This window comes from Hippopotamus amphibius, chromosome 11 (assembly GCF_030028045.1).
Source record: "Hippopotamus amphibius kiboko isolate mHipAmp2 chromosome 11, mHipAmp2.hap2, whole genome shotgun sequence".
NCBI lineage: Eukaryota > Metazoa > Chordata > Mammalia > Artiodactyla > Hippopotamidae > Hippopotamus > Hippopotamus amphibius.
In genome coordinates, this window is record NC_080196.1 from 89,559,878 (window position 1) to 89,580,138 (window position 20,261).

At 48.5% G+C, this 20,261-nt stretch overlaps 1 protein-coding gene across 4 annotated transcripts in view; it reads right to left on the reverse strand.

Moving 5' to 3' along the window:
• ZBTB7C (zinc finger and BTB domain containing 7C) overlaps positions 1-20,261 on the reverse strand; it is a 353,420-nt gene that overhangs the window by 275,206 nt on the left and 57,953 nt on the right. For 2 of the 4 annotated variants that reach the window (XM_057698337.1, XM_057698332.1), the window contains exons 2-3: positions 6,848-7,073; positions 5,317-5,453 (exon numbers count right to left, since the gene is read on the reverse strand). The gene's annotated coding sequence lies outside the window, so the exon portion shown is untranslated. The remainder of the gene's footprint in view (positions 1-5,316; positions 5,454-6,847; positions 7,074-20,261) is intronic. The other 2 variants (XM_057698336.1, XM_057698331.1) reach the window with 1 other exon arrangement.

A 20,261-nucleotide genomic window follows, 5' to 3' on the forward strand; every position in this document is an offset into this window, starting at 1 on the left:
TGATTGACCAACGACCAGTTAGTAAATAGAAATGGCTCTGGAACCCAGGTTTCTGACTTTCCTAATTGTCCTTAGAGGAGCTGAAGTTTTCTATCTCCTCTGAAGCACATGACAAATTATTTGGGGTAACACGGCATTGCTATGCCCCCCTCAAGATGCCCAGTATGTATTAACATTGATTCACAGGATAACCAAATTTCTGAAGAAACCTGTTTGGCTTAGTTCAATGCAACCTTCTCCAAACTTACCTCACCTGGAACTCTTTTGCATGGGACACCTACAGTATCCCGAACTGGGGAAACGTTCTACTGCCCCACTGCTACTTTTCTAAAGGATACATCATGTTCCCAGGAGAAGCTGTACATTATGGATGAAGAAAGGCTTAAGCTAGATGAAGAAAGCTCTACTGGTAAAATTTCAGGGCTGAGCCAGCCAGTAAGGACATTTATTATTATTGTGTTTTTTTTATTATTGAACGTTCCAAATACACACAAAATAGAGCAATAATAAATCCCCGCATACCCATCACCAATTACCAAACCAGCTTCAACAATATTCAATAATCAGTTTCTGCTTCATCTTTTTTTGTCTAAAATATTTTAGAGAAAATCCCAGACATCATCTGTAAATATTTCACTATGTAACATTGCTCCAATATTACACACCCTAAAAAAATTAACAATAATGCCTGGATACTAAGGTGCAGCCCGTCTCTAAGCAACTTGATTTTCTCAAATAGAAGCAAAGTAGACTTGAGTCAGAAGTCAAACCGGACCTACTGAGGGCATTCGGTTGGTATGTCTCCTAAGACTCTAAATTTGTACCAATTCTCTCACATCGCCCTATTATTTCCTTTCGACCTCCCGTTGGGGAAGTCAGGGCATTTGTCCCGAGGAGCCCTCTCCTTCTGGATCTGGTGATGGCCTCCTTGTGGCGGGCTTTCCCATATTCCTCTAGTTCCTGCACAAGGTGGTCGTTAGATTTACAGGCAGGAGCAGTTTTATGTTCAGCTTTATGGCAGGAAATGTCCTGGGTGATGCTGTGTCCTTCCCATTACAACACACCCAGCTGTCTATTTTTAGCAAAGCTAATATTGATCTGTGAGTTTGGATGCTGGGAGATATATCTTTTTGAGCAACGAGGTCTTCCCAGTATCTCCAAAATCATATCACATTCTTGAATTTGGTTCTAGATACATCTCTAACCAGGATTTCACGGAAGACTCTCTCCTGCCATCAAGCTCCAAAGTTCTATCAGCCTATCCTTTCCTAGGCTATCTCTAGGTGACCTTTTTTACCTTTCCTTTTTTTTTTTTTTTAAAGAAAAGACACTTTTAAATGACTGGACAAGCCCGGGACCCTGTGTTCCCTTCAGGCCAGGCAACTCCACAGGCTTAGCTAGAGTCCCAGGGTCTCCACAGCCCATGGACTCCTCCACCCATCTCTTAGGAGCTGAGTCAGAATATCAAGGAGAACAAGAACACATAGCTGAACATGATAAATATGCATCCAAAAATTTTAAAAACCAAATTACACAAATCAAGCTTATTCTGAGAGCTTCGTTTTGCCAGGGGTCTCTAGTGCTCCAATCAGCATAATTAAATAGCAAGATCTCTCTAGAATTGATTGTGGTTTTCACATTTTTTATCATTCAAGGACCATTTCAGCAAGATGATTTTAAGCTAATAGGAACCCCCAAATTAGAAACTAATTAAGGAGATGGAAAATACAAATGTATTTGTTTTTAGTTGGGCACTATTTTTACCAGAGGAATCATGAAAAATTAAAATTGTTAAGTACCCATATGAAGGTTGTCAGTCAAGGGCAATGTGGCTTTCTGCCTCTCCCTGCTGCAAAACTTTAAGGTGATATATCAGAAGCTGTTCCCTGTGGGCCCCCAGGAAGCAATAAAGAGTCTAATTTTGAAGAGCAGAATTACACACTGCTAGACTCGGCGAGGAAAAGGGGGTTGCCGTAATACTCTCAAATCTTTGGTGATTAAGATTCATAGCGCCTCTTACTTTTTGAATGCATGCGTGCCTGGCAACAGCATTAAATCACTGCAGCGCACTTTCTCATGCCCATTTAGCAGATGAGAACATTAAGGCCTGGAGAAGCTGAGAGATGCGTACAGGGTCACACAGCAAACTTAGAATCTAGACTGTATCTCTAAATATGCTTGATTTTATGACACCCCCTCCTCACTGTCCCCCACATGTGCCATAGATTACCTTTAAAATAGATGCTAAGTCACAATGACACTGCTTTGGAGGACTCTTTCAGGAGTCGTGACAGCCTCGAGAGCTCTGGGCCCAGGAGAGGAGCAGGAGGCAGAAGCTAGCTACTCCTGGGGGAGAAACAACACAGGGACCCACAGACAGCTGCGGTGAGCATCCACGGACCACTGACCCAATCTCACATAATCAGATGTTGACCCAACCTTGAAAATGTCATTTCAGTCCCCAGGCCTGGGGAATTTCCATTCATCTATAGACTTTGCACTGATTCCAGTGGGGCTGATACCCGGTTACTCCTTGCATCACCGACTTGCACCTCCTTATCCTGCTCCCTCCACACCAGCCCTGAGGACAGGGGATCTGTCCTAGACACTCTCTTCAGACAACCTTCCCCATCGCAGAATCCTCACCAAAAGCAAGCCAGGAAGGTGAAAAGGGCCGTTCCTTAGCTCCAGGCCTCTCTCCCCTCAGGCCCAGAAAAGACAGATTGTGAATTGCCCTGATAACTGGGGTAGAACTCAGGGGGATGAGTTAGAGACCCCACACAATAGGCTGAAGAAAAATAAGGATGTCAGGGAGATCTGCCAGGGACACACAGGAGACAAGGGGTTTGTTCAGAGGGGCTCGCCCTGGGCGGAGGAGCACCCAGGGGAGCATTGAGCGGGGCACACTGTTGGAAGGACGGTGTGTGATGGTGGCCCGACCTGCCACGGGACACTGAGTGGAAGGATGCGTGTATAATCAATCCAGCCCCCAAACAAGAAACCATCCCAGGTAGGGAATTAAGAGTCTCAATAACACTTTATAATTTTACAAAGGACTTTCACACCCACTATCTCATTTGAGTCTCAGAAAAACCCCAAAGGTAGGGATTATTTAACCCATTCTTCAGAATAGGCTGGGCATAGGAGAACTTGATGTTGTGGAGTGCCAACCTTGTGCCAGAGACCTGTGTCAGGACACATATGTAGCAATTACTATTTTCTACTGCTGTTGGGAGCAAGTGATTGGCGCAGATGTCGTTCACAGAGTAATAAAAAATATCCTCCCCCAAGCCCAGAAAGAGCAGCCATACTTATGACAGTGGGCTCCCTGGTCCGAACGGGCAGTAGCCTGCATTTTTTGGCTGGGGAAAGAAAGGAGGCAGGTAACGTAGGGACAGGCCTTTGTTTCAAAGGCTGAGGCTAGGAGATGAGAGAAAGGGAGTGAAAGGCAAGCAGCTTTTCGAGTAGGGTGCCTGGGTAGGGTCCCAAGACACTTAGGTAATGGGTCCTGGGGTGGCCGGCAACCCTTGGTCCACTGAAACACAGCACCACGGTGGTGTCCACACTCTGTAGCTGAAGGCCTGGGGGCCCCGGCATGCTCTATGGCAGAGATGACATAAGGGCACAAGCTGCCTGTAGGACCTGCCTCCTCCAGGTGACCACACGACTCTGGATAAGGAGAGCCACAGGTAGCCCCCCGGAGCCAAGGTCCAGGCTCACCCCCTGCCCATTCATCCAGCCCCACAAAGCCTCACAGTCCTCATACAACAGAAGGGTAGAGACAGAACTGCAGAAATTCCTGCTAGGAAACTTTTGCCACACTTAGTCCACAGGGGAACTCAAACCTGGTTCTCATTTAATTTAGGAAAATAAAAAGCATTATTTCTTGACACAGAATGTCACGGAGTAATTATTATTTTATTTAGTCCTCATAGTTACCCAGTAAAACAGACATTCTTAGTGCCACTTTCAAGGCAGCTTCTGAAGCTCAGAGAGCTTTGGGAACAGCCTGGGGTCAGCCCGGGACCAGTAAGTGGTGGCATCTGAGGCCAGCTGGGGAGACCCGCAGCCAGGGCTGGTTCTAGAACAAGTGATTCAAGACATGTCTGATTCTTCAAGCCACTTTCCCCAGGAATTCATTTTAGATGTGTGGTGGGAAGAAGACAGAATAGTAAGTCCTGTTGTCTAGCTCAGGGACACACCTGGCCTCTGGGTGCCCCTGGACAAGATGCTCTAAATTCTAGACCTGAGCTGTCCAGTGCAGGAGCCACTAGCCACAGGTGCTGCTGAGCACTTGCAATGCGGCTGGTCCAAACCGAGATAAACTCTAAGTATCAAATGCACTCTGGACCTCAAATACTTTGTACAAAAAGAAGAATATAAATTATCTCACTAACGATATTTATATTCACTGCATGTTACAATGATAATACTTTGGATGTGTTGAGTTAAATGAAACATTATTGCAACTAATTTCACTTGCTTCAAATTTAAAATCACATGAGGCTGGCTCATCCTCAGTCTCTCTGCTCCAGGTCTCAAGTCCTGTCTTGGTGCCTGTACCCACCTCACCCTGCCTCACCCCCTAGAACAGTGCTGGAAGCCGAGGAGGCAAGACTCTCCAAGCATTCCGAGAATGTCCTCTCTTCTCATCACTTCTGTAAATTCCTGGGCCCACCCCTCCCTCCCTCTATTCTACTCAGTGCCCAGAAAGCATCCCCGGGCCCAGCAACCGCCAAAGCACTCACATGCAGTCGCCATTTCCGAGTGTTCGGATCCACCTTAAACCACATTTTCCATGACCAAAGGAATGCGGAGAACCAGATTTTCAAAGCCCAGGCCTCCAACCCTGTTCTCAATCAGAAGCCCTGGGAATTCGATGCGTTTCTCCCAGCCTTCTTTGCTCCCTCCCCTGCCAGACCTTGAGCTCCTTCAAGAGCAGAACAATGGAAGTAAACTAAATGATTGATTACTTATTATGGGGCCAGCTGCTGTGCTAAGTGTTTTGCATATTTCGTTTTATTTAATTCTCCCAACCAGCCTGTGAGTGAGAAAGTCTTGTCCCCATTTTGAAGACAGGGGCCTGAGGCTCCCAGAATCCCAGATCTGTCTCCACTCCCATGCTTTTTCTTCTGCTCCATATTCCCTCCCCTGGGAGCAGACACCCCTCATGAACCCTTGTATGTCTAGCACAGCACACAGTGCCCAGTGCAAAATAGGTACTTGGTAAATATTGGAAAACTAGGTTAAGAACCTTCTGATGGACTCAACTCTTGGTTTTTTCTTGACTTAATAAGAAAGCATTTTGTCCCTTACCTTCCTGAGGCTGCACACATGATGTAAGTCCTCATCCACCCACTTGCAGGGCTGGGCCTCTTCTGCTTCCTCCTGCCCCCCATCACCTCCATCACGAGACCTCACAGGGTCAGCCCTGTCCACGGCCCCAGTCAAGCCTAGAATGCACAGACGATCTGTTCCACCGAGAAGTGGGGGTCTGAGAATAGCCCAGGGCCAGTACACTAGGGTCTAGGGTGCCCGGGGACACAGCTAGCCCCAGGAAACTGTGAAGATGTCAGCTACCTAGTAAAGCCCCTCCAGGCCTAGCCAGACCCCTGATTATCCTCGCCAGAGTCCCCATAGCTCGACTCCCCTTCCATTTGTTCATATAGACAGAAGCCAAGTCCTGGGCCCACCTGGTACCTGTGGCTGATCCATTTCCTGGAGCTGGGCTCAGCTTTCTGGATTCCTTTTTCATCTTATTCTTTCTGCCTGATTTAGAACAAGGCCACCCAGAAGTCCTAATACTCTGCCCCTCCCTATCCCTTGGCTCGGTTTCGTGGACCCTGACACTGGCCTGGACTGGAATGGAATTTGCCACACCCCATGGGGCCTTCTGCCCCAGGCCATTGGCCCTCTCCCCCTGCGCTGGTCAGTTTCCCAAGGCCTCAAGCTATTTTTGCTCCTGCCCCAGCTTGCCGTCTTCCCCACGGCGGAAATTGCCAGAGTGGTACCCAGTATGACACACACAGTGACAACCATATGGCCAATGGGAACAGGCCCTCCACTAGATCAGAGCTCACCTTTGTGGTCTCCAATTCCACTGGACCCGGGTCCTTCCAGCCTCAGGGCCCTGCCCTCTAGGCTCTGGGGACCTTCTCAATGCTTTCTGCCTTGGCTGACCTCCTCAGACTACCTGCTAGACCCGGGGTGTCTGCCAGCCCCCTCCTGTGCTCTCCAGACCCCCACCCATGACCTCCCCCAGCCAGCCTTGGTCATCTGCTACTCGCCCTGGCATCCTTAGAGGGATGAAGGCAGCCACAAAGTCCCTATTTCCTTTTTTTACAAGAAATACCAACCCATCACCTCACCCGTCATTCAGGAAATCTGACCCAACGCGGAAGGCTTCTCAGCCAATGAGGCCTCCACGTCTATCCCTCAGGTGTCACTGATCCATGAAAGAGCTCCTGCACCCCTCGCTGCCTTTGTTTCCCCACTGTCATCCATGCCCTGCTTCCCAAGGGAGCTGACAGGGAATAATGACTTCTTGATTTGTTACTCTGAGGTCTTAAAACAAGAGGTGCTACATTCATAATAACATCAGGCCTTCCTATAAGGTATAGTAAGTGAACCTATCTGATGCTAAATCTTCTGGTGCCTAGCTCCAGCAAGCACTTGGGACAGAAACTAATAACTATAAAGCATCCATCTATCATCTTATCAGGCCTTACTCTGCTTTGTTTGCATAGTTTTCTTCCCAAGAGTTGACGTTTTATGTCTACTGCAGTCTGATATATTCTCCTACCTGCCATATCATTCAGAAAGGATTGATGAGCCTCAGGTTCATTACCTGTCATTACACCGTGTACATGTCACTGGGGGCCGCAGTATCAATTCTTCTTGAGTCTCCACGGCGGTGCAGTCTCCCGACTTGGAGGCGCCAGGTCCAACAAGCTGCAGATTGTGCTCACTCCTCAGGCCCTGGTGGGCTTCACGCCATCCCTTACTGCTCTCCTGGCTGGCCTACTCCTCAGGGGTGGTGAGGCTTCTGAGTTCCCAGCTGCTTCAGAGGGGACCTGTAGGAAGAACAGAGGCCCCTGTGACCTACCAGAACCAGGGACACATGTCCAAGTTTTAGCTGTTCTAGTACTTTCCAGGCATCTTCTTTCCCCCATCTCTCTCTCTCCTTATTATTAAGTCTTGCAACTCCAGGTGACTATACAGACTCTACCTCAGCTAGGGTCTTCACTGCTAGTGTCCCAGCCACCAACCCAACCCCCAGGCCTCAGCATGCACGTGGCACACACACACACACACACACACACACACACACACACACACATCCCTTTATTCTTATCTTCTTACCTCAGCATATTTCACCTGCCATAAAAGCCCACCTTCAGCCACTCATCCTACCCACCATTCAGAGTTTAACTCATACCCACCAACAGAACCTCCGTGCCCCAGGAAAGGGGAAGGACCTGGGTAACCTCCCTCCACCAAGGAGACCCACAAAGAACAAGGCCATGTCTACCAGGCACATTCCTCAACGCTTGTAGCCCAGGCCCTGGGACAAGGCTTCCGGGGTGCTGTGGTCTGGGGACTCCAGGAAGGCCACCCACCTGTGGCCGCCTTTCACAGCCCTTTGCTCAGAGTGAGAGGCAAGGGTACAGGTGCAAACCTCGCTGGGTGAGGGACACAGGTGCTGCTCCACTGAGTGACCACATGTCACAGCCAAGACCACAGCTCACACTCTGGGGTGGCAGGGCAGAGGGTGGGAAGGCGCTCCAGCTAGAAGCAGCCACGCCCCAGCATGCAGATCTGCAGAGACTGGGCTACATTGGCCATAGCCCTGCATCTCTGACCAGGCATGGCCTCCAGCTCCCAGGAGCGCTGTCCAGAGAGCTGTGACCCTGAGCTCCACCCCAACCTCAGGCTCCTCTGGGCCTCAGCGGACCCACGGCTGTGGCAGGTGGAGAGCATCCGCCAGGGCATCCAGCGTTGCAGGAAAGGGGAAGCACCATGGACAGGGGTGAGGGTAGCAAAGGAAAGCAGGGACCTGGAGTCCCATGGATTTTGTAAGCCTAACGACGACAATGTCTTACACACATATCGTGATTTACACCCTTCAAGCTGCTTTTGCATCCATTGGACCCATTTGGTTTCACAGTAGCGATGTAAAGGGGTATTTTTTTTAAGGTTATTTTAGAGATGAGGAAATAAAAGCACAGAAAGGTTGAGAATCTCACCAAAGATCACACAGTAAGGTAGTGAAAGAGTCAAGACTGGAATTGCTGACTCTTAATTATCACTCTTGGTGCTGGGTTAATTTCCTGCCACGTCGGGGAGCGGGGACGGGTGGTGGGTCAGTAGGAGTGGGGAAGGGGAGGGAAACAGAGGCATGCTTGGCCTGCTGTGGGAGGGTGAGGAGAAGAGACTAACAGGAGAAGGGTCAGCTTGTGGTTCTTCCCCTGCTAGGAGGGTCTAGGCAAAGAAAGCACAGAGAGCAGATGATAAACAGGGAAGGCAGGAATGTGGGGGCTCCTAGCTGACAGGAGCAGCTCAGGCAAAGAGGAAGTTGCTGTGATAAGTAGCCACAGCTTGGGGGTGGGGGCAGGGTGCCGACCTTGAGCCTCCAGGGCCACCTGGCTTTACAGCTCTGGACTCCGAGGTATTTCTGGGCAAGGCAGCACTGGGGGTTAGAAGCCCCTTTGAAAGAACAAAGCAATTATTGACATTACCTTCAAAAAGCCTATACACGTCAATGCTCTTTTGCATATGTGATATATTCCTAAATAATGAAAATGAAAAAAAAACCACCACAAAGTTCCACCCTATGAAGAAAGATCTCAGCTGCTCCTGGACAATGGGATTCTCTGCTTGATTCCAGCGCTGCTCTGCCTCTATGCTCACGGAGGAAGTCACAACCTAGGAAATCCTACCCAGCAATAGAAGGCAGGTTGAGCTCCTTCTAGAATAAGAAGCACAGGCCACAGGCCAGGAAACCAGGATAGGTGTCAAATCCATGGACTTAAGCAGAAAAATGACCCAAACACCAATGGCAGCCACAAACTCGCTGCAGACCCAATGCCCATCTCCATCAGCAGCAGACCAGACCCTAAAACATCAGGTCACAGGAAGAACAGAAAGTCATCCCCTGGTGTTATTATCACTCTGTGTCCGGGCAGCCCAGGGAGGGGGAGGGGGTCCTTGTTCAACCTACTAAGAGGTGAGCCCTACTACGCGCGCACCAGATGCCATGGGGAAGGGAGGAGAAGCTGCACCCTTTAGAAGCTAGTCTCCAGCCTGTCCCATGGGCTGCAGGAACACCTGGAGGCTGTAGCTCCAGAAGCAAACAGCTAGAGCACATCAATTTTTGCTGGGGGTGGGAGGGTGGGGATCGGAGCCCTTCTGAGCCCTCCTGCAAGGTGGGGTTGAAACATATTCACAGCAGATGGTGCTGTCGCCCTCACTCCGGGATTCTCATTCCTAATTATCTGTGCTGTCAGCAAAACAATTAACCCTCAAAGAAAAATTGCACCATCCACTCCCAACCATATGAAAAGGCAATTTTTCCCAAGGACGAGGGACACTTAGGGCAGCAGCAGAGGGAAAGTAGGGCAGCCTTGCGTCCGATTCCGGATCTCACTCACCCTGGGTGATTTCGCCATCCTCTGACCTCCGTGGTCCGCGGCAGGCATCACACGCACGGTGGCCCCTCCCACCTCTAAGCCTGCATTTCCTTTCCCATAAAAGAGGGGGTGAGTCCAATCCCTAGGGTCCCCTTCAGTCCCACAGCGCTACCATGCTACAAGCATGGTTCTTTTCCTTTGAATTTTAAGTTCCTTTGGAGCAAAGATAGTTTCCATTTGTTCCTCCATTCATTTGCTCACTTGCTTATCCACTCATTCATTCATTCAGTTATTGCAGAGATATGAAGAAAACATCTATTCAGCCTTCTTGACCACTGCTTAGAGCTTTCTTCCCCTGGGATGTGGAGAGAGGAGGGAAGGATGGAGCAGGGTGAGGTGAGGGATGCTTGGGGCTTCAGCACTTGGCACTGGCTTGGCATCAGCTGTAGGAGGGGAATCCTATTGGCTGCATCTGTGTTCTCTCTGAAGATTCAGCTGCAGAAAGGGAGCCTCCTCTCCAGGGAGCTGAATGTGGTAAGGAAGCCACTTTGGTCCCCAGGGCAGGCCTGTAGAGGAGTGTAAGGAGATGTAAGGAGATCCGAAAGCCCCCATCAGCCACTCTGGGGTTGGAGATAGCACTTTGCAGGTGTTCATTAAATACCTGAGGCATGAGTGCATGAACCAGAATGCCCCTCCTTAAAAGAACTGTTTAAAAGAAAGGAGAGTTTCTTACAGGGCTAAGGCATGATGTTTGTTACCCAGGGGGCCACTATTTAAGGCTGGGCTTGGTTGGTCTATTTCATCCATTCACGCACTGTCATGGGTGAGCAAGAAATTGTAGAATGTTCGTTGTCAGAGCTGAAAGAGGCTTCAGGGATGACATCATCCAGGGCCAGGTTTTGCAGATGCCATCCGGAGAGGTTGAGGGGCTGGCTGCCCACTGACAGGGAGAGGAGAGCAAGGCTCTGCCGCAGGTGGCCCCACGTCCAGGCCCTACTCTGGTCCCAATCACACTGCCTCCCAGCATCACACCTCAGTGGAACTCACAAGGCAGAAAGGAAGGCCCAGATGGGGGCAATGTCTGGCCGACTCCCCTCCCCACCCCTGTGGAGTTGCAGGTCCCTAACTCAGGCAGGGGCAGTGTTCGGGGCACCTGATGAAGGAATACAGAAAACAGACAGGGACTGGGGAGGGAGGGGCACGGAGCTGAGACTCCTTCCTCCACCACCATTTTGCCCAGTTCAAGCCTTGTGACATCTTTCTTCCATCTCCCTGTCACCCATCCAGCTACCAGCACTTGCCTTCACCCAGTGCCCAGGAGCACAAGCTCAGATGCCAGCTCCTCAGCATAAAGGGAGTGTGTTTATATTCAAAGAGGGCCATTGCCCACTCAGAATCTGCCCACCCAAAGGCAGCACATGTGACTGTACCCCTTGCCCAGAGCCCAAGTGGGACAGACGCCAACCTCTGGCTGGAGACATTTCTAAATATGAGCCTGGCACAAAGAGTCAGGTTCCCAGGCCTCCTCTGCTCTGAGAGACCCAGCCAGGATTGTCAAGGCTGCCAGGAAGGAGAAGGCTGGGGGCAGGCAGGATCGGGAGGCAGCCAGCTGAGACAGCCATCAGCCCCAGAAACATCACCTGAACCTCTCTCTGGCCTTCCAGCCTCGTTAGGGGAAGAGAAAGGATTACCCTGCACCCAGAAAGTCTAATCAATTGCCCAAAACCCTTGGCAGCAGGGACAGGAAAGCCACTGCTTGCTCAAATGCACATGGATTAAAAATACACAAATGGAATATTTTTTCTTCCCCTCTCCTCAACCCCTTGAAGCCTGGGATGCTTGTTAAAAATAGCCTTGCTGTGGCATGGATCCTACAAAACCCAATGGCTGGCAGGAAAATTAAGAAGCCATTGGAGGCGGCACTAAGTGGTTGCCCCTGGGGAGTGGGCTGGGGAGGGCTGGGAGGGGGTGCTTTCAACAGTTTGCAGACACACTGCTACATTGCCTGGATTTTTAACAAGCAGATATTATTTTTATCAGCTCATTTTTTAAAAAAATGGAGGTTCATCCATCACATCCTCCAGCCTAAACCTAAGGCTGAACTTGCGCTGACCTAACAACACGACAGCCGAGTGTTGGCTGCCCTGGTGGTGCATAGACTCCTCGGCACCCAGGGCACCAGGTGCAAATACAGCCAAAAGTCACAAAAAGAGCACTGAATCCAAAGTCAAAGTCTCGGATCTATGGCTGTGTGACCTCAGACAAGCCACTTGAACGCTCTGGGCTTCAGTTTCCTTAACTGTAAAATGAGGCAGTTGGATTAACTGCCCAACAAGGTACCTTCTAGTCGTAAGCATTTCACAACTTTAAAGACTGAGGGAAACATCCAAAACTTGCCCTGTGTTTGTCCCCACCATGAGCGGGCAAGGGGAATATGTCCCTGGGCAGAGGTGGGGTTTTAAAATCAGGAGACAAAAGGAATCCAAATCAGAAAAGAAGTAAAACCATCACTGTTTGCATATGACATGACACTATACATAGAGAATCCTAAAGATGCTACCAGAAAACTACTAGAGCTCATTAATGAATGTGGTGAAGTTGCAGGATACAGAATTAACACACAGGAATCTCTTGCATTCATATACACTAACAATGAAAGATCAGAAAAAGAAATTAAGGAAACAATCCCATTTGCTGTCACATCAAAATGAATAAAATACCTAGGAATAAACCTACCTAAGGAGACAAAAACCTGTACTCAGAAAACTGTAAGACACTGATGGAAGAAATTAAAGATGACACAAAGAAATGGAGAGATACACCATGTTCTTGGATTGGAAGAATCAACATTGTGAAAATAACTATAGTACTCAAAGCAACCTACAGATTCAATGCAATCCCTATCAAATTATCAATGACATTTTTCACAAAACTAGAACAAAAAATTTTACAATTTGTATGGAAACACAAAAGACCCTGAATGGCCAAAGCAATCTAAAGAAAGAAAACCAGAGCTGGAGGAATCAGGCTCCCTGACTTCAGACTATACTATAAAGCTACAGTAATCAAGACAGTATGGTACTGGCACAAAAACAGAAATGTAGATCAATGGAACAGGATAGAAAGCCCAGAGATAAACCCACACACCTGTGGTCACCTAATCTATAACAAAGGAGGCAAGACCATACAATGTAGAAAAGACAGTCTCTTCAATGAGTGGTGCTGGAAAAACTGGACAGCTACATGTAAAAGAATGAAATTAGAACACTCCCTAACACCATACACAAAAATATACTCAAAATGGATTAAGGACCTCAATGTAAGGCCGGATACTATAAAAACTCTTAGAAGAAAACAGGCAGAACACTCTTTGACATAAATTGAAGAAAGACCATTTTTGATCCACCTCCTAGAGTAAGGAAAATAAAAACAAAAATAAACAAATGGGACCTAATTAAACTTAAAAGCTTTTGCACAGCAAAGGAAACCGTAAACCAAATGAAAAGACAACCCAGAGAATGAGAGAAAATATTTGCAAATGAAGCAACTGATAGGGGATTAATCTCCAAAATATACAAACAGTTCAAGCAGCTCAATATCAAAGAAACAACCCAATCAAAAAATAGACATTTCTCCTAAGGAAACATACAGATGACCAAAGGGCACAAGAAAAGATGCCCAACACCACAAATTATTAGAGGTATGCAAATTAAAACTGCAATGAGGTATAACCTCACACTGGTCAGAATGGCCATAATCCAAAAATCTACAAACAATAAATGCTGGAGAGGGTGTGGAGAAAAGGGAATCCTCCTATACTGCTGGTGGGAATGTAAATTGGTACAGTCACTATGGAGAACAGTATGGAGTTTCCTTAAAAAACTAAAAACAGAGCTACCCTATGATGTGGCAATCCCACTCCTGGGCAAATATACAGAGAAAACCGTTAATTCGAAAAGATACATGCATCCCAACGTTCACTGCAGCACTATTTACAATAGCCAGGACATGGAAGCAACCTAAATGTCCATTGACAGAATGGATAAAGAAGATGTGGTACATGTACACAATGGAATATTACTCAGCATAAAAAAGAATGAAATGCCATTTGCAGCGACATGGATGGACCTGGAGATTGTCATACAGAGTGAAGTGAGTCAGACAGAGAAAGACAAATATCATGGTATTGTTTATATGTGGAATCTTAAAAAATGGTACAAATGAATTTATTTACAAAACAGAAATAGAGTCACAGACATAGAAAACAAACTTATGGTTATCAGCAGGGAAAGGGCAGAGGATAAACTGGGAGACTGGGATTGACATATACACACTACTACACATAAAATAGGTAACTAATAAGGACCTACTGCATAGCATGGGGAACTCTACTCAGTACTCTGTAATGACCTATATGGGAAAAGAATCTAAAAAAGAGTAGATATATGTATAACTGATGCACTTTGCTGTACACCTGAAACTAACACAACGTTGTAAATCAACTATACTCCAATAAAACTTTTTTTAAAAGTTAAGCTTTCATCAAATCTAAAAAATAAAATAAGAATCAGGAGACAGAGGGGAAGGAAAGAAGCTGTTCTGAGAGCAGAGACCAGCTCCACACCTTGCAGATGAAGTGTGCAAGTTGGAAAGAACATCACTTCAGGACCCAAAATGTCCTGGGTTCAAATCCTCATTTCCCTCTATTAGTAACTATGTGAACTCAGGAATGCTCATAACTAGTGCAAACAGACCTCCTTGTCTGTAACATGGGGTAGAAATACCCACATCCAAAAGCTGTCGTGATTATTACATGTAAGGAAGTGAAAAAGTACCCAGCTCATTGTAGGAGCCTAACATCCTTTTATTCTTTTCTTCCTCCTGTTGTTTACCCTCCACTGCATTTCAGGATGGTTAAGAGTGTGGGCTTCGGAAGCAGGTTAGTCTCCCAGCTTTGCTGGTGACCTTGGGCAAGCAGCTTAATTTCTCTGTGTCTCAGCTTCACCTATGAAGTGGGAGTGAGCCAGGACTAGTCATTGTGCTCCCGCCCCTCTACCGAACCGAGCCCTTAGTTTTCAATCTTGCATCTTCCATAGATTTTCCTTCCCAAGCCTCCTTCCTTCCCACAACCTCTCTAAGGTTCCCGGCCCACAGTGCCCCCCACCTGTGGTTGTCTGGCTGCCCCTTCCCTCCTCACTCCCTGCTCCCTCTCCATTTGTCTGCTCTCTGCAGGCTGTGCACCTGGCCGGGATTCTCTCCTGGAGCGTGGGGAATGTGTTTTTCAGATCAGTGCTTCTCAAGCTTCAATGTGCTTAGGAATCACCTGGGGATCTTGTCAAAATACAGATGCAGATTCAGATTTTGTAGGTCCCAGCTGGGGTCTGAGATTCTGCATTTCTAACAAGCTCCCGGGGGATGTCCATGCCACTGGTCTGGGACCACCCTTTGATTAGCAAGGCTGTAGAGTGGAGAAAATCCTAGTGTGTGTGTGTGTGTGTGTGTGTGTGTGTGTGTGTAGGGGGATGGGAACACAGACAAGGCAGGTCAGTTATCCAGATCAGAGAAGGAGTAGAATTTTGAAAGAGTGGCATGATAGAGACCAAATGCAAATTCAAGAGACACCAAAGATAAAAAGTAGGAGAGTTTTATGTGAAATGATGTGACATTACTCAACCAATAAAAATAATGTTTATTGAGATAATGCAGCAGCACAGAAAGATGTTTATGACATATTAACTGAAAAAGCAGACTACCCATTATTCACACTACATACACACATTACATCTTCAACTCTGCCGAATGCACATTTAAGAAAACTGAAACACTGTAGTAAGATGACAGCTCAGGACCATGAAGGCTGTGTTCCGGTATTATAACCACGTGTATTTTCATTTCTTTGTCATTTTCTAGATGTTCTTAATGAAGTTTTATCATCTTTGTAGTCTAAAATTTACCTTCTATATACTCTCGGATGCCCCCTACCCGAAACTGTCAGTTATTCTGTTATTGAGTTTTGATGTATTTTGAGCAAAAACTACCATCGCTGAGAGGGCTGGAAAATGGTGCATTAAACCTTCTCAGTCAAACCCAAAAATAAAGCAACCCAGATTCTGTTCTTCCTCTAAGCCAAGGGTCCAGCGCTTTAGAAGGCTGGTGCTATCACCTCTCACTATAGCAACAAGGAGACCCTTGTAACCCCGAGCTTACGGTTATTAAGAGTAAAAATAGGAAGTCCGTGGACAGATGTGCAGTAAGACGCTTCCGCGGGTTTGCATTGGACAGGCCGGGTTCTGAGCCCTCTCGGCCTGTCTTGCAAGAAATAGAAAGCAAAAATCAGATTCCAGGAGCTGTTTCCTGCAAGATTACAAGGACTGCTTGGCATTTTCTTCTTTGTTTCTCATTTCAGCGATGTACGCTGCCTTTCAAACCGGTTCCTGACATGCCTGGAGGCAGGCTGTTCTAGAACAGGAGTCAAACTGCCCGGACCGGGATGCCTGCGGCTTGCTTACGTTTTGGGTGTATTCACACCACCCCCAATGCCCTGCCCCCAGGCTGCCCTTCTGTTGTACTTCTGTCCAGCTCCCCTGGCTTACCAGCACCCCCACCCATTCACCCAGACCCCCCGACCCATTCTGTGTACTGTCTCCTCAGTTGGTCCTTGGGCAGGTGTTTCAGGCCCCCCAGCCTCCCATCTAGGCCTTGGCCCTGACCTCTGGGAGGTTGGTGGGGCAGAGTCCCAGCTCCCATCTGGCTGCTCCTGCCAGAGGTAGTGTCTGAACCCAGGCCTTCTCCCCAGCACCCAGAATCCATTTTACACTCTAGTGAACCAAGTTCAAGGCCCAGTTCTTGCCACCACCTGGCTGTGGAACCTTGGGCAAACCACTAAACATCTCTGAACCTACAAATATTTTTAAATGGGTTTATGAAATCTCACGGTCTCTTTCAGGCCTAACACTCCATCACGCCAACAGGAATAACCATTAACTGTTTATCTAGCAATACAGATGAGATATTTCACATACAAGGATTTTCTAGACAACTAAACATTGGCCCTTCAAGCAACAAAATGTGTTTCATTTTAGCCCTACTGCATGAAGTTGTTGTTGTTGGTTTTGGGGGGGGGTTGTTTGTTTTTTAACATTTAAATGCTTCTCTTCCTTTTGTGGCAAAGAATAAAACCTAACATTTGTTTGTGTACATGTCTCCCCAGCTTTGTTCCACAAAGCATTTGCAGCGGCCAAGGTACTGAAAATAATGTAACCTTGTCTTCAGGGCCCTCTGGCATCTCTATGAGACGCTCTCCTGTGTCAGGAGATTTGTCCCTGCTGCTCCAGTTTTCTCCCTTCTTCCATCTGCCCCTTCCCACAGTAAGGCCCTCAGAAGCCATGCTACCTGTTAGGAAGGCCTGCTAAAGAAGCTTCCCCACTTCTACTGTGCAGCTGGGACTCCCCCCGGGGCTGGGCGACCATGGGGCTCTGAGGAAGGGTCAGGTGGAGGGATGGCCTTGGATAAGGAGCCACGGCTTTAGCCACTTCACTGGTCAGAGGCCCTTGTCCCTTGCTCTGAGATCCATGTTCTGGACCGGAAAAGTGAGAGCAGCCTGAGCTCTGGATAAGTGAAGTAACTGTGTCTTTTCCCCTCACCTGCACCAACATTTATTTCTGCTTTGCTGGCTGGTTTTCCCTGAGGGGGCGTTTTAGAGAACATCAGAGTTGCTACCATTTCCACACAGGCCAGACTAGAAGGCAAGCTCAGGGTTAGAATTTAACCCCAACTCTATACATCCCTGGGGTCACTCCTTTTTCCAAACTGATCCCCAAGTTTCAATATGCCCTTGCTTTGCTTCTTCCCATACGACAGGGGTTCCCAAAGGAACCGGGCTGCACAGCAGAAGGTGAGCAGCGGGCGAGCGAGCGAGAGAAGCTTCATCTGCCGCTCTCCATCACTCCCCACCGCTCGCGTTACCACCTGAACCATCACTCTCATTATTGCCTGAACTATCCCCCATCCCCCGCTCCTGTCTGTAGAAAAATTGTCTTCTATGAAACCGGTCCCTGGTGCCAAAAAGGTTGGGGACTGCTGCCATAAGACATGCTACAATTCCCCAAATTAGGCTTTCTTTTCAGAGGAAGCCACCAGAGGCACTAGGCCAGATGCAGGGTCATTCCTAGACCAGAAATATCTGACAGAGCAATCCTTGTCCCCCACTCCACTCCCGGGCAAGGCAGCACAAAATCTCGATGCCCTCTGCCTTTGTCCCACTGTCCCAGGTGGGAGCAGCTGCACCAACAAGCTCTTCCTGTTCCCTGTGCACACCCAGCTTCCTACCTGAGCCAGTCAACTCCACGTTTATCACCAACCTACCACACCCCCTGGCACACGTCCACTTCCTATCCCGCACGTGATGGGGCCACCACATCACTCAACTCTTGGGAGGACACCAGCAGAGAGCCTGGAGGTTGTGGTCAGAAAAGGGAATTTCAGAGTTTTCAAGCCTGGAGGTGGGCAGTTCTGAAAGGGTGCCTTCATGGGAAAGCCAGGCTGCAGGAGGGGGAAGCTTCTAGAAAAAAAAAACCACTAAAGCCACTTTGAGACCAAGGTGGGAGATGGTTTGCAAAATGCTGAGGTTGGTGAGAAAAAGGGCAGGAAATGGGAGCAGTGGAGGCCTGGAGGTGGGTGTGGGAGGCTGCTAGGAAAAAAGGTAAGGTGATGGCTAACCCGGGTAGGGATGGAGAAGTTGAGGAGGCTGCGAAGGCATGTTAGTGCCGTGGAGGATATGCCAGCCCTGCTTGACAAACAAACTGGACCCAAGATGCCACCTGGAGGGAGTCGGGAAGGGGCCTCTGCAGACCCACATCCCTGCTGGGTCTGGCCCAGGGAGCAGCATGGCAGCCAGAAAATGAGCCAAGACAGTAAAATAGCATGAACCTTGCAAAATAACCATCACCACCAAGAGCCAGGCATTTCACAAGTCAAGTCAGTCCCCACAGCGACCCCACCCCTGAGCTGGCACCTATTTCTGCATTGGCATCTGGTCTTCCCAGAGGAGGTTTACACACTGTCAGAGCCAACATTCCCACCAGGGACAGATACAGAAGGCAAGCTCAGGTTTACAACTGAACCCCGACTCTGTCCATCCCTGTGTCGTTCCACATCTGAGTCCAGCTCCCACGTCTACAGAAGAGCAAACTGAGGCTTAGAAAGAGTAAGCAACCAAGGCACCTGGATTCAAATCCTTAACCGATTCCCAAATCTGTGCCCCCTTGGCCGCCACACTTCCTGCCGACCCACGCTTCCTCACCAGGGCAAGAATAGCGGCTCTTGGAGGGCTTTGCTCTAGGGGACCCTGCCGTCCCCCACATGTGAAACCACTGTATTTCATGTGTTTCCGGCATGAACACACTGTTCTAAGTCTCCTGCAGAGGCTGAGATGGTGCGGCAGGATTGCTCCCTCAGGAAGGGCTGGTTTCCAAGAGCTACAGCGCGTATACACGTCACCTGGCTGTGCGTGTTGCCACCTCTGCTCAAACACACATAGACGTTGGCCGGGAGAAGAAGCCTAGAAAGACAAAGACAGATCCTAGGACACAGGACGCTGGGGAGGAGAGGGAGCAGAAGGAAGCAGGGGGAGGGCAGCTGGTTCTGGGGGCTTTGGATGCAGCCCTGAGCGTGGTGGCTGGCAGGACTTGAGAAGCACCTATTAGCAGCTTGGTGGCTCCTTCAAATCAAAGATGAAGAGTGTTCTGGCAATACATGACAGGGAGGGAGGACTAAAGGAGGAAATCACTTCTCCCTTCATTTCCTATATAAAATGGGCATGAAAAAAGGAGCCAGCAGAAGAGAACAATGATACAGTTTCTCTTTACAGCTCAGCGCAAAGACCAAGGCTCTGTCCGTTTTTGTTTCTTGCATCCTTCCTAATGCCTACCTGGCATCACCTGATGCACACGTTAGGAGCTGCATAGCTGCTTCATCCAACAGGTTTGTAGTGAGTCCCTCTTATGTATTCAGTCCCGTCAAGATGATGGGTGAGCAACAAATTAATGCTACAACAGATGCATGAGGGCATGCGTAGTCTCATTAGGGAAGGCGGGATACCCACCTTCCAAAGCAGAAACCCTGGAGTCACCCGATCTTTGAGTGATGCTGAAATAAACAGTGCCTATGCTGAGTGCTTTAGGAGGAATGCCTACAGCAGAGCCAAGCCTCAAGGTGATGGGTTCTTGGTATCTGGAGGTATCCAAGGCAGGACGACTGGCCGCAAGCAGGGGAAGGAGGGGAAGTCCAGTCCATCAGGCCCAAGATGACAAAGCACCTAGAAATGCCCAGGCGGGCAGGCCATGGGGATGGAGGAGAGCACACAGTGCACTCATCCTGGAGGCCAGTTTTAAGGGACTGGGGTGTGGGGATACTGTGAAACTTGCCATGAAGCACCCCCAGGGCAGCGACCATGTCTTTTTTCATTTTGTGGTCCCTGCATGCAGCACAGTGCCTGCCATACTGGATACCCCCACAGTCCTCCAAGAAGTGAGGTAGGTTTCACAGCATTTAGTCTGCACCACCCAGAACAGCACTGAAAGTTGGTGTCTGTTTCCTCCATACATGTCCACTCTAACTAGACTGTGAGCTCTT